Source organism: Lethenteron reissneri, chromosome 55, assembly GCF_015708825.2.
Source record: "Lethenteron reissneri isolate LAM-NWPU_2019-01 chromosome 55, ASM1570882v1, whole genome shotgun sequence".
NCBI classification, from domain to species: Eukaryota; Metazoa; Chordata; class Hyperoartia; order Petromyzontiformes; family Petromyzontidae; genus Lethenteron; species Lethenteron reissneri.
Genome location: NC_083833.1, coordinates 2,962,394 through 2,975,999, shown reverse-complemented (window position 1 = coordinate 2,975,999; position 13,606 = coordinate 2,962,394).

The following is a 13,606-nucleotide window of genomic DNA, read 5'->3' as shown; positions in this document are numbered from 1 at the left end:
CAAATCTAGAGATTTTAAAATCGATTGGCCCATTAATTTGGCCCATTCAACATTGTATCTATGTACTGTATGTTGAACTTTTTCCAAATCGTACGTAGCCAACCGTGCTAATCGGAGGTGTGAGAATCGACCTATTGGCAGACTTATTTTGGCAGAAGCGTGAAACCAAATTTCAAATCTATTGGGCCCTTAACTTAAAAAAAATATTTCCAACAAAGCAAACAGAAACACACATCCAGGGTACCATGTCCAGTATAGACGAATGGATCTGGAGAAGAACATCGTTGGGATCCAGAGCAGCGCAGCAGTGGCGCAGGAGGAAGAAGTCATGGGAAAGAGGACAGGAGAAGAAAGAACACGAGAGAGAGAATCCACCAGATGTTTGACCAACAAAAGCCCACAACGGATGAATAAAAGGGGACCGCAGATCTTCCACGAGAGAGCGAGCTCTGCGAGTGGGCCCTCGAATGTTTTAATATAATATATACAACGGTTACAATGCTATGCATAAAAGAGAACATTAAAAAAAAACTTTCTCTTTATACGTTCAATACTGTCGTCCTAATCGTAAAAAAGTGTCATTCTACGTTTGTGATAAAAAGCCCTTCTTTTATGTGTATATATATAAAAGAAGGACTATATTTTTTCATCACAAAAGCCATTGTCAGAAGTGTGTGTGTGTTCATCCTTTTGTCATCACGGCTCAAGCCACCTGAACTGAGATTCCCTGATACCGGTCGAATTGAAGAGCGCAGAAAAAAGGGGTTTATCCTCATTTTGCGCTCTGCCAGTCTGCTAATGTAAATTGAGGCTGCCGCAATGACTCAGAGAGAGAGAGAGAGAGCGAGAGCGAAGCCTTTGGCAGCTGCCATCCCCCATAGATGTACAAATTTTACCGTTTGAAGGGTTCGCGAAAGCATGTCGTGAGACTTGTATGGAAATATAAGTTGCCGAGGAAGAAAATAAAAGCCCATCAAGTTTAGATTTACACAGTGGAAAAAAATAATTTCATGTCTGATTAGTTTGCTGGCTTTGAAGCTGCGAAACCAGAGTGCAACTGGCATTTCTGAAGTGGGCAAACTCGTCGCTCTCCAATCCGCAACGGGATGTCACCTTGCATGCAATTACTGCGTTTAATTACGGAGGTCCCTTACCCAATGGCCTGGGGAAAATCACAATTCACCCTCCACCAACTTCTCTGAACCATAAGATGAATATTGTCACGGTACAGATTAGCGATGCAGTCCAAGAATCGATTCTTTATCTTCGTTTGTTGACTAATTTCTGACAGGACCCACTCGCCTCATTGTGTACTTATCCCCATCATCCTACTCTTTTCCCTATTCTTTTCACTTATTTGTCTCCACCTATTCTTCCCATTCTCTTGTTCTCTCCCTCCCTTGTTCGCTCTTCACCGTGGCGTGCGCGATGACCACCACAACCACGTGACTTTTCTTTCGTGTTGTGCGCGGTGCTTTTAGTGCCACAACGCGTGGATTTGTAGCGTTCATTTTCATTTGTTTGCTGGTGACTATGTATTTCATATCGATATCGCCTCCAGTGTTTTTGCTGCTGACGGCAATAAAAGTTGTTTAAAAGTCAAAGTCTTTCCCTTGTTCTACTATTTTCCAGATCACAACCTAGGGACACCTACGGTGAGACATGCTGATGCCATTCGCATCGATTCTGCCTACCCTGGTTCTGTGCTCTCCTGACTTAGTTGCGCTGCAAATATGAATGAAATTAAAATAAAAAATCGATTCTTTTCCGTCGTGTTTTTACCGTCCCGTGTTTTGTTGATTTTTTTTTATTTTCCTGGATCAGCAATACCGCTCGGTTCACGAGAGTAGTCGAAGCATACCATGGGCGTATCGTTCCCATACGATTTGCGTAAATTGCAATTAATCAGTTCTTACACGCAAGATTCAGTGTGCGTATCGTGAGCATTACGCACCGATTCTAATCGCCCGCTCGGTGAATCAAATGCCCGCTAACGACTGCTAGGGCTGTTCTGCGGTCTGCGATAATACATATTTTTAAATCCTTTATATTAAGTCCACCGTGCAAATCTTTCGGTCGTTTTTTAACCCACTTCCCGTGATCCAATCGAGCTGACATTTTGCACACAGACTCGTTGTGCGTGACAATTTATTTTCGTGAAAAAAAATTCCCAAATTTTCCAATTTTTAGGAAAACAAAATTTTTTCACATTTAATTTTAAATACCAATGTGATAAAAATGAAACTCTTACTCAAGAAGAACAGAAATGAATAATAAAATAAAACCGATGCCTTGCATATAAAGGATTTATAGTGAAAAAAATTTGTTTTTACGGGTAAATTTTTTTGGTTTGCACACGGGGCCTGCGTACTGGTGCCGTGACAAAGCATTCGACTCACAGATTAGCGGTTTAAATGCCAATTGAGGGGGGTCAACTTTACTTCTCTGGGGGCCGATGACACGAGGACAACTTTGTGGGAAGTCGGCGGTGCTCCCTCCGACGGACTGCCTGCGCTGCATCATCACGAGAGTTCGACATCGCGATTCCGACCCGCTGGAGACTGAGGTGTAGGTGTATGCGGCAAGAGTTCAGGTGTGTGAACGTCTCTAGCAAATACATAACGGAGGGTTTTTTGGGGGGGGCGGGGGTTAGGGTTAGGTCGCGTGATTATAGATGCGTCGTTAAACCCACACCTATTAACGCGTACATTTTATTATGAAATGCCACTCTTACATTTAGGCTAATATAGTGCAATAACGCACGATAATAGCGGGAAGAAGAAAGTAAAAAAAATCATGCAGCATTACGAATGACCCGGTAATAGCGAGACAAAAGATGATTTTTTTTCTTAAGTTGAACCCTTACGTGAAAATCCTGACAATCCAATAACATTCAGTTTAAGACGCAGTCTTTCGCCACTGATATTAACCATCATAGATATTTTTGGGTTATATCGCGTAAATATAAATGTGTCGTTATACCCTTCCACCACTCGACACAGCCAACTAGTAAGGTTTGTCACCTAAACTAAACGTGCCAATTCGTCACTAGTACAGCACACGGGCGTGTTGGGGAGTAAACCCACAATATTTACAATTCGAGTGCAGACGTGTCGCCGGTAAACACAACCAGCCTCATTAATCGGCATGTTTTGTTCACGTGACAAACCTTACTAGTTGGCTGTGTCGGGTGGTGGAAGGGTTTAACGACACATTTATTTTGACGTGATCTCACCCCAAAAAAATAACCCGTAAAAACAAAGTTTTTCACTCTAAATCCTTTATATGCGTGGCGGCTAGAGTCCTCTCGTCCTCTGGCTTGAGATGGCTGCCACCTATGGGTCAGATGATTGTCTGCCACCATTAAGCAATTGGTATTTAAATATTTATTTATTTTTCCCTAAACAGTGTACAATTTTGGAAAAAAAAATCACAAAAATTAATTGTCACGCACAACGAGTCTGTGTGGAAAATGTCAGCTCGATTGGATAACGGGAAGTGGGTTAAAAAACGACCGAAAGATTTGCACGGTCGTAAGCAAGCAAGCAAGCACGCAAGCACGCAAACAAGCAAGCAAGCGAACTTAATATAAAGGATTTAAAAACACCTCTATTATGGATAATATTGGTCGAGAAAGCCTACCACGTGGTAAACTTATGTAACAACACAGTGACGCCACGAATACATATTGCATTGGCAGTTAATTTATCAGGGCAGATATGAAACGGCTGGATACTGTATGTACATATGTTGAACTTCTTTCGAACCGCAAGTACCCGACCGTGCTAATCGCAGGTGCGGGATATGCAACATTGTACTCTATAAGACCAGGCAGGAAATACTCCACAATGTAAATTAAGTTCTATTTCACACGATGTGATTTATAATAAAGTTACGTAGCTTATCCAGCATATATTTTTGCATGTGATATAGCCAAATTCATTTATTATTTGGTTTTTTCAGTAAAGTCCCGTAGAAATAATAAAAAAAAAATTATGGAATACACGACGTTTAGATTGCAACACAAGCAACCGCCATCAGGTGTGAAAGAATGCTAGCTCGTGACTTTACCGAAAGAACCAAAGAGTAATTCCTGCAGTCACGAAAGCTTCAAATAAAAATAATTTATGCTTATGGCTCCCAATGATGTCGCCCAACCACTTCCTTCCCACACACACACACAAAGAAAAAGATCCCCCATATAGTCTTAACAGACTGTTGGGGCAAGTACTTTTAGAGAGCACCTATGAAGGCTCGCAAAAGCACACAAGGGGATGAGTGGCCAGCATCAGGCCTGGCCACCTTTGTCTTTCTTGTGACAATGTTTACATATATCGCACCAGGTACTTATTGGAGACTCAGTTGAGCTAGGGGAGGCCCAGGATCGGTTCAGAATCATTGCCACTGGCGTTGGCCGCGAATAGGAATCAAAGTCGGATTTCCGGGATTTGTAGCGCAGCGCGCTAACTGCTGCGCCACCACTCCCACGCACACTCAGACAAGGACACAGTCATGCATATATGCAATACTGGGCAGCTTAGCGGCGTGTCAGTGATGGGGATGTTATGAGCCCTGCTTGGTCGCATTTTAACGGCGCGCATCACTGCCAAGATTGATGTACTGAGCGGAGCCAACTTCGGACGTGTACATTATCCGGTCGTTCATTCCGGGTGTCATGCACCATACGGTCTCGCATTACGGTGCTGTCCTCGTAAGCGACAGTTGACGTTGTCATGGTGCTAATGATTATTATTCATAATAATATTTTTAAAAACACTTACAGCCCTCTGGTCAATCGACGGATTCCACATACCGTTGGCGGTCATCAGGGAGAGGGGGCTCGTTTGACCATATTTCACCATGCGCGCCGATTGGTTAGCGTCGTTGAAGGGCGGTGGCGTGCCCATGCCAAGTAATTATCGTTTACAAGTGGGAGGAAACCAGAGCACCCGGAGAAAACCCACGCATGCGAGGGACGAACACCTTATCTCATGCGGAAGAGACAGGTGATATTAGTCTGCACTTTGTTACACGGTCCTCTCCTAGCGAGCCACTGCGTGAACACCTCAACACCCGCGGGGAGGGAGTTTCACGAAGTCCGCGTGGTGACCCACCAACCCTCGTCTCCACGGTGCTGGATTGCAGGCGTACGCCGCCACTGCCCGGCTAAAATCATGTCAAACACTTCTTCGAATAATCAAGACGTCACTATCACAGTACTATGTGCAGGATGCGACTCCAAGCATGTTGTGAATTGGGCCAAAAACCGATTGAAAAAATCGAGTTCCATAAACGTGTGAAACCGAAGTTGTTCCATGAATCGGACCCAATAGTTCCTATGTAAGACAATGGTTCTTGTAACATAATAACGTTTTTGTTTTAGCTTAATTTACGTGAATATAAATGTGCCGTTAATCCGCCACCACCCAACACAGCCAACTAGTAAGATTTTTCACGCAATTACATCCAGCATCAGCGAAACGTCGCACTCAAATTGTAAATATTGTGGGATTAATCTTCAACACTGCTGTACTAGTAACGAATTGGCATGTTTCGTTTCCGTGACAAACCTTACTAATTGGTTGTGTCGGGTGGTGGCGGGTGTAACTACACATTCATACTTACGCCATTTAACCCCCAATAAAACCTCTATTATGAATAATATTGGTCGCGAAAGCCGACACGTCAGATTCTTGTGGCAGTCGCCAGGTCCTGTGTTAATTACATGAGATCCTAAATATCGTCTCTATAGAAGGCAATATGTTAGTCTATGGATCATGTTAACCTATGCCTCCTGTGTTAGTTGTGTAGGTCCTGTGTTGCTATGTGGCCGTGAAATGGTTAGCACGTTGCGCTATGAACACGGTGACCCGAGTTCGATTCCCGCTCACGGGGCCTCCCCTAGGTCGACTCAGCCTCCAATGACTACCTGGTGCGTTGTGTAATCATCGGCACTAGGGAGATAAAGGCGGTCGGGCGTGGTGCTGGCCACCCACCCCCTCGTGTACCGTGCCGGCCTGCATAGGTGCTCGCTAACAACACTTGCCCCAACAGTCTGTTACAGGCTCTCCAGGGGATCTTAATGTTTGTTTTATAACAGTCTACGGGTCCTGTGTAAAGTCTGCAACAATTTACGACTCATCGATAAATCTTCGGGTTGAATATTAGTCGATGGATGGCACGATTGGAACCCTGACTCAAGCAGACAAAGGCGAGCGTGACTTAAGCTATTTGGAAGATGGTTCTACGGCATTGGCACAAATATTTGTTCTCACAAAAGCTCTGTCACTGGCGCCAGACAGACCAGACGGCTGAGCAGGACGAACAGTAGATGAGAATCCACCGATCTCAGTGCCCGAGATGAGTTGTGCGGTGAGATGCCCTGAGCGATGAAGCCTGTGTTTCATAAAATAACAATAAGGCGAGCCAGCCCCTGTTGCAGTAGCGAGCTGTTTTGTACACAAATGACCACTTCGAGGCCTGTATAACAATACAGTGACTAGCATTCACAGCTCAATCATCATCATCAAGAGCCAATCCACTGCTGGATGAAGGGCTCACCATGCCGCCGGTCATCTCTCAAAACCATTCGATGAAGCGACCCTGAAAACAAAAAAAAACAACCTGCACACTAACGGGTCTCATCGCTTCATCTCCTCAGCGGGTGTCTCTCTTGGATCATTGCTATTGCTTGACTGCCGCTCCGTTAATATGGGTTGAGCATCGTCCCACAATCCCTTCCGGCCATGACGAGTCCTGCCCTGAGCCCACTTATTTTATAAATAGTTGGGATGATGCCATTCGCCCGCTGATGTGCTGTGATCCATGTGTTCTTCTCTCTCAACGTGATGCCCCCGGCGCAATAAATCATCTCCACCAAAACATTTAATGCTGAATTGATCGAGAAGAGACACAGCCCCATCTTGTGATACCAATTATCCACCAGAAGTTGTGCGTCGTGCCGTGAGATCGAACCTGCGTTGCCAGAATCGTAACACAGGGCCACAAACTTGCTAAAATAATAATAATAATACTAACCCACGTGCGTACGCACAGACAGCACCCAGCACTTCACGAACACTCGTCGCCATAAATATTCCAAATGCAGAGAGGCATAGCGGCAAATACAAAGAGAGCCGTCGAGGTGATGTTGAGATGCGCGGCATTTGTAATGCATCCCTCAAATATGAAAAGGGCAAAAGGGACACGGACTGTGGCCCCTGTGGGCACGCCGAGTCTCAAGGTGCCAACTTGAATGACTGCCGAGATGTAATTTGTGTATGTTCAACTTGTTTCGCACCATTCGGAGGTGTGGGGAGAAGGACCACAAACTAAACGCAAAAATCAGTTGTAAACATATGAGTTTTCAATCTAGATTTAGGAGTGCATAGCTCCAGTGGCTTCCGAATATCGGAAGAGCGTTCCATTCAGCCGCAGAAGCGCATCTGAAAGCGCGCGATGCGGTGAGCGCCTTTGTTCGATGGCCAGCCAAAAGCCGCTGCCGTTGCGAGGATGACCGGAGTTCGTGCGATGGTTTATGTTCCTTGACGAGAACAGCAAGGTATTGTGGTTCATTTGTAGCAAGCACTTTGTGTGCAACGAGTGCGTAATATACCGCAGTAATGGGCACATGTGCACTCCGGAATATCTCCCACCTCTGTGTTAAGCTTTCAGTCTGCTTTCGGCTGACGCATGCTGCTCACGCATTGGGCTCACCGTGTAAAAAAATGTGAACATGCTCAACTTGAAACACGTTTCCAACTTTTTTGGTTTAAAATATTTATGTTTTTGATGAATTTAAAATGACACACAAGTGTCCGCGGGGGCCTGCGGAGGTTCATAATGGCCATGCCGGTGACACTGCGCCAGCAACGGCTTAGCGCGGTGTTCTTCACGAATTTCCACGGTGAGGGCCGCCACACATTTGAAACCAACACGATGATGATAATGGGGTGTTTTCACATTTGTTTTCAGTCGTCCACAAATGCACCGAAAACTCAATGCAATACACTTGTCCATTCTTCAGAGCTCCGATGAGTACGGTGGGCTATGTACAATGCGAAAGAAAGGTCAACATACACACGTGATTAAACCAGGTTCTCATAACCAGTGAGGTCGATGGTTTTACAAAATACGGTCCGTCCCATATTTTGCCGTCACCCGTTAGCCCAGCTCTAATTAACCGCCCACAGCCAGTGCAGTATTCGTGCATGGTGCAGTTTGTCACTTGTGAAAGATGTTCACATATCTGACCTTCTCACATACCCGCCTGTGCCTCAGTCCCCAGGGAGTCAGCTATGCAACTTTGCAGTTGTCAATATTGTACTGTGTTTAACACGTGTAGGCTTTCGCGACCAATATTATTCATAATCAACGTTTTTTGGGTTAGATCGCGTTATTTATAAATGTGTCGTAACCCTCCATCACCCGACACGGCCAATCAGCAAAAAAGTGTCACGTTGACAAAATACAAAATAGTTCACTGCTTTAGCCCACCGGTGTGTTGAAGCGTGAAACCACAACATTTACAATTTTTGAGTAGGACGTTTCGCTGGTAATTGATGCTGGATGCAATTACCAGCGAAACGTCATACTACAAAAGACAAAATAGTTCACTGCTTAGGCCCACCGGTGTGTTGAAGCGTGAAACCACAACATTTACAATTTTTTAGTACGACGTTTCGCTGGTAATTGTATCCAGCATCAATTACCAGCTAAACGTCGTACTCAAAAATTGTAAATGTTGTGGTTTCATGCTTCAACACACCGGTAGGCTAAAGCAGTGAACTATTTTGTCTTTTGTCAAAGTGACACTTTTTTGCTGATTGGCCGTGTCGGGTGGTGGAGGGTTACGACACATTTATAAATAACGCGATCTAACCCAAAAACGTTAATTATGGATTGGACTGTATGTCAAATCAATACCACTTTTTTTAGGAAGTTCAAAGGCTATACTCAGGGCAAATTTAAGAACGTGGAAGTGTTTTACAACCGACTGAAAACACCGATGGCATAAAGAGTGCCACGGAAACACCTTTGCAAGTGACGAAATGTTTATAGAGGGGGGGGGGGCACCAAGTCCAGTTCGTACTTTTTTAACGACCCGTTCACAAAAATATATCATTGCCCTTCTCGTTTAAGATGAACATCACTGTCAGTGAAATATATTTCCCATTTGAAAATTTCCATTCGGGAATATTGTCCAACTTTGTTCGCTGCTATTTCGCTAAGAGCTCATCTTTGTTCCGACCACAACATTAAACGATGCATTCACAACAGATTTTTTTCAATTGGACTACCTTGGGATTTTGTTTGAATATCTTTCAAGAAGGTTTCATGTAAATATATCCCTTATGAACAAGACAAATGCTCTCTACGTGTGCACCCAATTATTCCGCTGTTATTAAGGCTAGAGTACTACGTAATTTTACATTTCTGATAATTACTTTGAGGCTTGCTTTTTGCACACATCACATGGTGTTGCAAATTCCGATAGAAGTGCAAAATATTGGACGTTAATTTGCCGCCCAGCAGCATAGAAATAGCTTCACAGATGAAATGAAGCTCACACCTTAAGTTATTAACACTGCCTTACAATAGACGTATTCTTGTACACCACTGCCAGTTGAGTGTCTAAAATAGAAACTAGCTAAAGGTGCAGCCCTGCAATTTCTTGTTCACCCCTATGCTGGCGGAAGGGGCCTCCAGTAGACTGTGCTCTAGAGCCCCTCTAGAAAGTAGTTTGGCCTACTCTTCCACGCCAGACGGATCTCTTGAAAGACATGGGAGTAACCACACTTTCTGCCATCACACGCGATACGCCTATTGACCATTTTCGTGTACCGAATTCATATATTGGGGGCGCCGCGGTGGTGAGATTGTAACGGCCTCGCCAGCTACACAGGAGGTCGTGGATTCAATCTCGACCCTGACGCCTGTATATTTGGAGTTGGCATATTCTCCCCGTGGTCTCGTGGATTTTTCTCTGGATTCCCCCAATGTTTCCCTCCACGTTTAGAATCAACGTCACGTGTTTAGCGTATTTGGCTGCGATACATTTCCACGTAATAAGCCACTTGGTTGAGCTATCATTTGTGGCCAGGTTGCTTCTGAAAAAGAGCCATATAGTTCAATGAGCCTTACCTTGGTAAAATTAAAAAAATAATTTAGTTTAGTTTTATATTGCTAGGTGGGTGAAGACAGGCGGGGGTGGGGTGAGCGCAGGGTGGGTAGAGAGGGGGTTAATAGACTTGCTAATCAGCAGACTATTTAATCATACTGGAGGAATCCGATGAGCGAAAAAACTATTTTTCACAGATGTCCAGCAGGTGCGGGTCAGAAAGTTACAACAACAACCAATACAAAAACACGATAGGAGTGCATAGTATAGGAAAGATAAACAAATCTTGGGATAGTTAAAAGGCCATTAGATGGACTTCTTAGGTGTCTTGGATTCCGCAATGGGGTTAAGTGCCACTCCGGGAGATAGAATCAAAGCGGTTGTGCCAGCCATTGGACCGTAGCATCATCCCGACTTGTCCAATGTAGTCTAACAAAAGAGAGCTCTTCATTGATGTGCTCAAATATTAACGGAACACAAAATTGCGGGGCATTTTCAACATGAAATGCTGCCGTCATAATTAAAAACCGTGGCAGCCACAAGCACGTTTCGCCGTCTCAAAAAAAGAAAATAAACGTGCTTGCCACTGCGGTGCGACAAAAAAAAGTCTAAAGGTCAATTTGAGCATCTTGTGTTTAATTATGTAGATTTTTTTTACACGAGGAAGGGAGGGTAAGTGGACGAATTGAAAAAATCAAAACATTCCAAGCCCATTACAAATGAAAGAAACGTTCCCAAGTGTTTTTTTTTTGTGCGGCTCAAGATCGTCACGAATTACCAACGAATAATCATGGAATGCAATGAATTTTACTGAATGGAATGTGATTTCTTTTAATTTGCACTGCCACGCAGCATGAAGCGTACGTGCGCATCACAAACTATGTGGGTAATTGAGCATTGTTTATAATATAGTAAACAAAAAAGACAGGGGCACACGCACAAAAAAATATTAATTTGCAATTCGTTGCAGGGACATGTGGCCATTCACCACAACATAATGGGGGAAAAAAGCACCAATGTTGCTATCCAATTTACAACTCTTTGCCCATATGAGCTGTAAGTGTCACCTTTAATTTATTCAGATGTCATTTGTATTACCATCCAAGGTGAAATGTTTTACATATTTTCATAATGTGACTTCGAGCACCATAACACACGTATATATGCGGCACGAGATCGCGCGGTTTAAATTTTCTAGAGGCAATTCTCCTGGCGTCAATGCCAGTCTGTGGCAAAACAAGGCATCTCACATGTCAACCCTGCACCAATCAAACCACTACCTGTGGCACGGCTATTCTGGTCCTACCAAGTCCCCGAATTGTCAACGCGGCACAACTTTCTCGTCATTTCTGTCCGTAGTACAAATCCTGTCCATTTGTACATTTTATGAGCTTTCCAACAGATTCGGGCAATGTCAGCGGCCAACCGCTGCGTGTCTGCGCGCACACTGTGATATGAAGAAGAGAGGCTCTGCGCTTGTTACAGAGCGAGTGACTGCCTTTCCTCCTCCTCGTGTGAAGCGTGCCTACTTTCTCTTCAAACGGCGAGCAACACGTGGTGACACCGTCACTCACGCGTCGGCGTTCACAGCCGCCAGTCGCACGCGATCGAGTCACTGAAATGTCGGCAGCTTCATCGCCAGCCGTGAGGTACGGCGACAATAACAACAACGCTTCTCTCTCGTACAGTCTGAGACAGTGGAGCATTTTAAATCACAGATCTTCTCTTTGTGCATGAAACTCCAGCCCCCCCCCCCCCGCGCTAAATGTAATTAATGAAATGTAAATATGTACATTAATTACTAACACAGGTTCATTTTTCGCAACTCCATCCTGAAGGTTTCAATTAAACGCAGTTTTTTTCATTGTTCCAGCACTGCAGCCTGGCATGGGGCACGTGATTTTGGAAACACATCAAATAATCCGCGGGTGGTGTAATCGGCAGGCATTATACTCACATTCAAGCCCCCAGATGTAGTCAATTTGTGCTGTGCTCACAATTATGAAACCGAATGTTATTAAACTTCCATCGCGGGTCTTAACACATCTCATCCTGACTCTTGCGAGGATGTAACCCGTGAATGGCACGCTCCCTCCAGCGTTCTAACGCCCGCGCGGAGGAGGACATTCACGCCGACGCTTCTCAATGGAAGGGGCTCGCTTCCGTCTGCTTTGTTTTTTGGCACAGATTGTTGAAGGGTTTTTTTTCAGGTTTTTCGGTAAAGTCACGTAGGTAAAAAATAAAAATAAAAATGTATAAAAGTTAAATAAATTTTAAAAATTACATTTTTTACATACGTGACTTTACCGAAAAAACCTAGGAATATGAATCATTGCAGTCACGAAAGCTTCAAATCTAGAATTATTATTTTTTCTATGTTGTTGTTTTGTTTTCGTCGTCGGCCAAAAAAATCCCGTTCAACCGTGCATCGCTGCGCAAATGTGGTGATCACATCCTTTGGCCGCCGTCCGTAGCCAATGTTGGAACATCTTCCACGTTCCTATGGCAGGAAGCGTCAAATCTACGTGACAGACGCTTTTTTTTGATGGGCTGATTTGATCCCAATGAAACGGGTTCCGGAGACACCTGTAGATGTAACTTCTTGATTACGATTCAACACTCCAACTCTCCAACACTACAACTCTTCAACAGTCCAACACTCCAACTCTCCAACAGTCATGATACTCTGTTACAGCCTAGGTACACAGCCTAGGTACACAGCCTAGATACACTACTCTGGCTACGCTCTGGAACTCGCCCTCACAAGGTCGTAGGGTCGGGAGTTCCAGAGTCCCACCACTGGCTCTCACAGCATCCCAGGGTCTTCAGATGGCTGGTCGAGGGTCTTGGGTCTTGAGTTACAACTGGGCCCCGATCGTCCAGGGAGCTCTCCTTTTATGCCTGGTCCAACGAGGGGTGGGGCCGTGTGCACCACCAGACATCCCACAGAGCACACACAGCCCCCCCCCCCGTTGGCGGCGCCAAGAGGCTTAAGCGCCTGAGAACCCAACGCCTGGTGCCAAGAGGCTTAAGCGTCTGGACCCGCCTGAGAACCCAACGCCTGGTGCCAGGAGGCTTAAGCGTCTGGCCCACCCAGGGTCCCAGAGCCCCCAGCAGCTCCTCCCTTCTTATGTCATACACCAAAGTAAAATGTATCCTCACGGCATTCCAATGTTGAGTCGCGCACCCCACCACAGCGGCTGGGACACAGCTTGCCGAGTGAAACTATTGCTTAAATAGTTCCAGCATCGTTGAGAAGCACTGCCCAACAACTAATGGTGAATATCTCGCCGCACTTCCAATGTGCACCTATGCAAGGGTTGCCACCCACCCCCCCCCCCCCCAAGTGCTAATGCTGAGAGAAAATTGGTCAGGTCTATGGGGCTGCTGTTCACGCAGCTGCCCCCGAGATGTGATGGGTATTCATATTCTTAGGTTTTGTCGGTAAAGCCACGTAGGTAAAACATTAAAATTAATAAAAGTAAA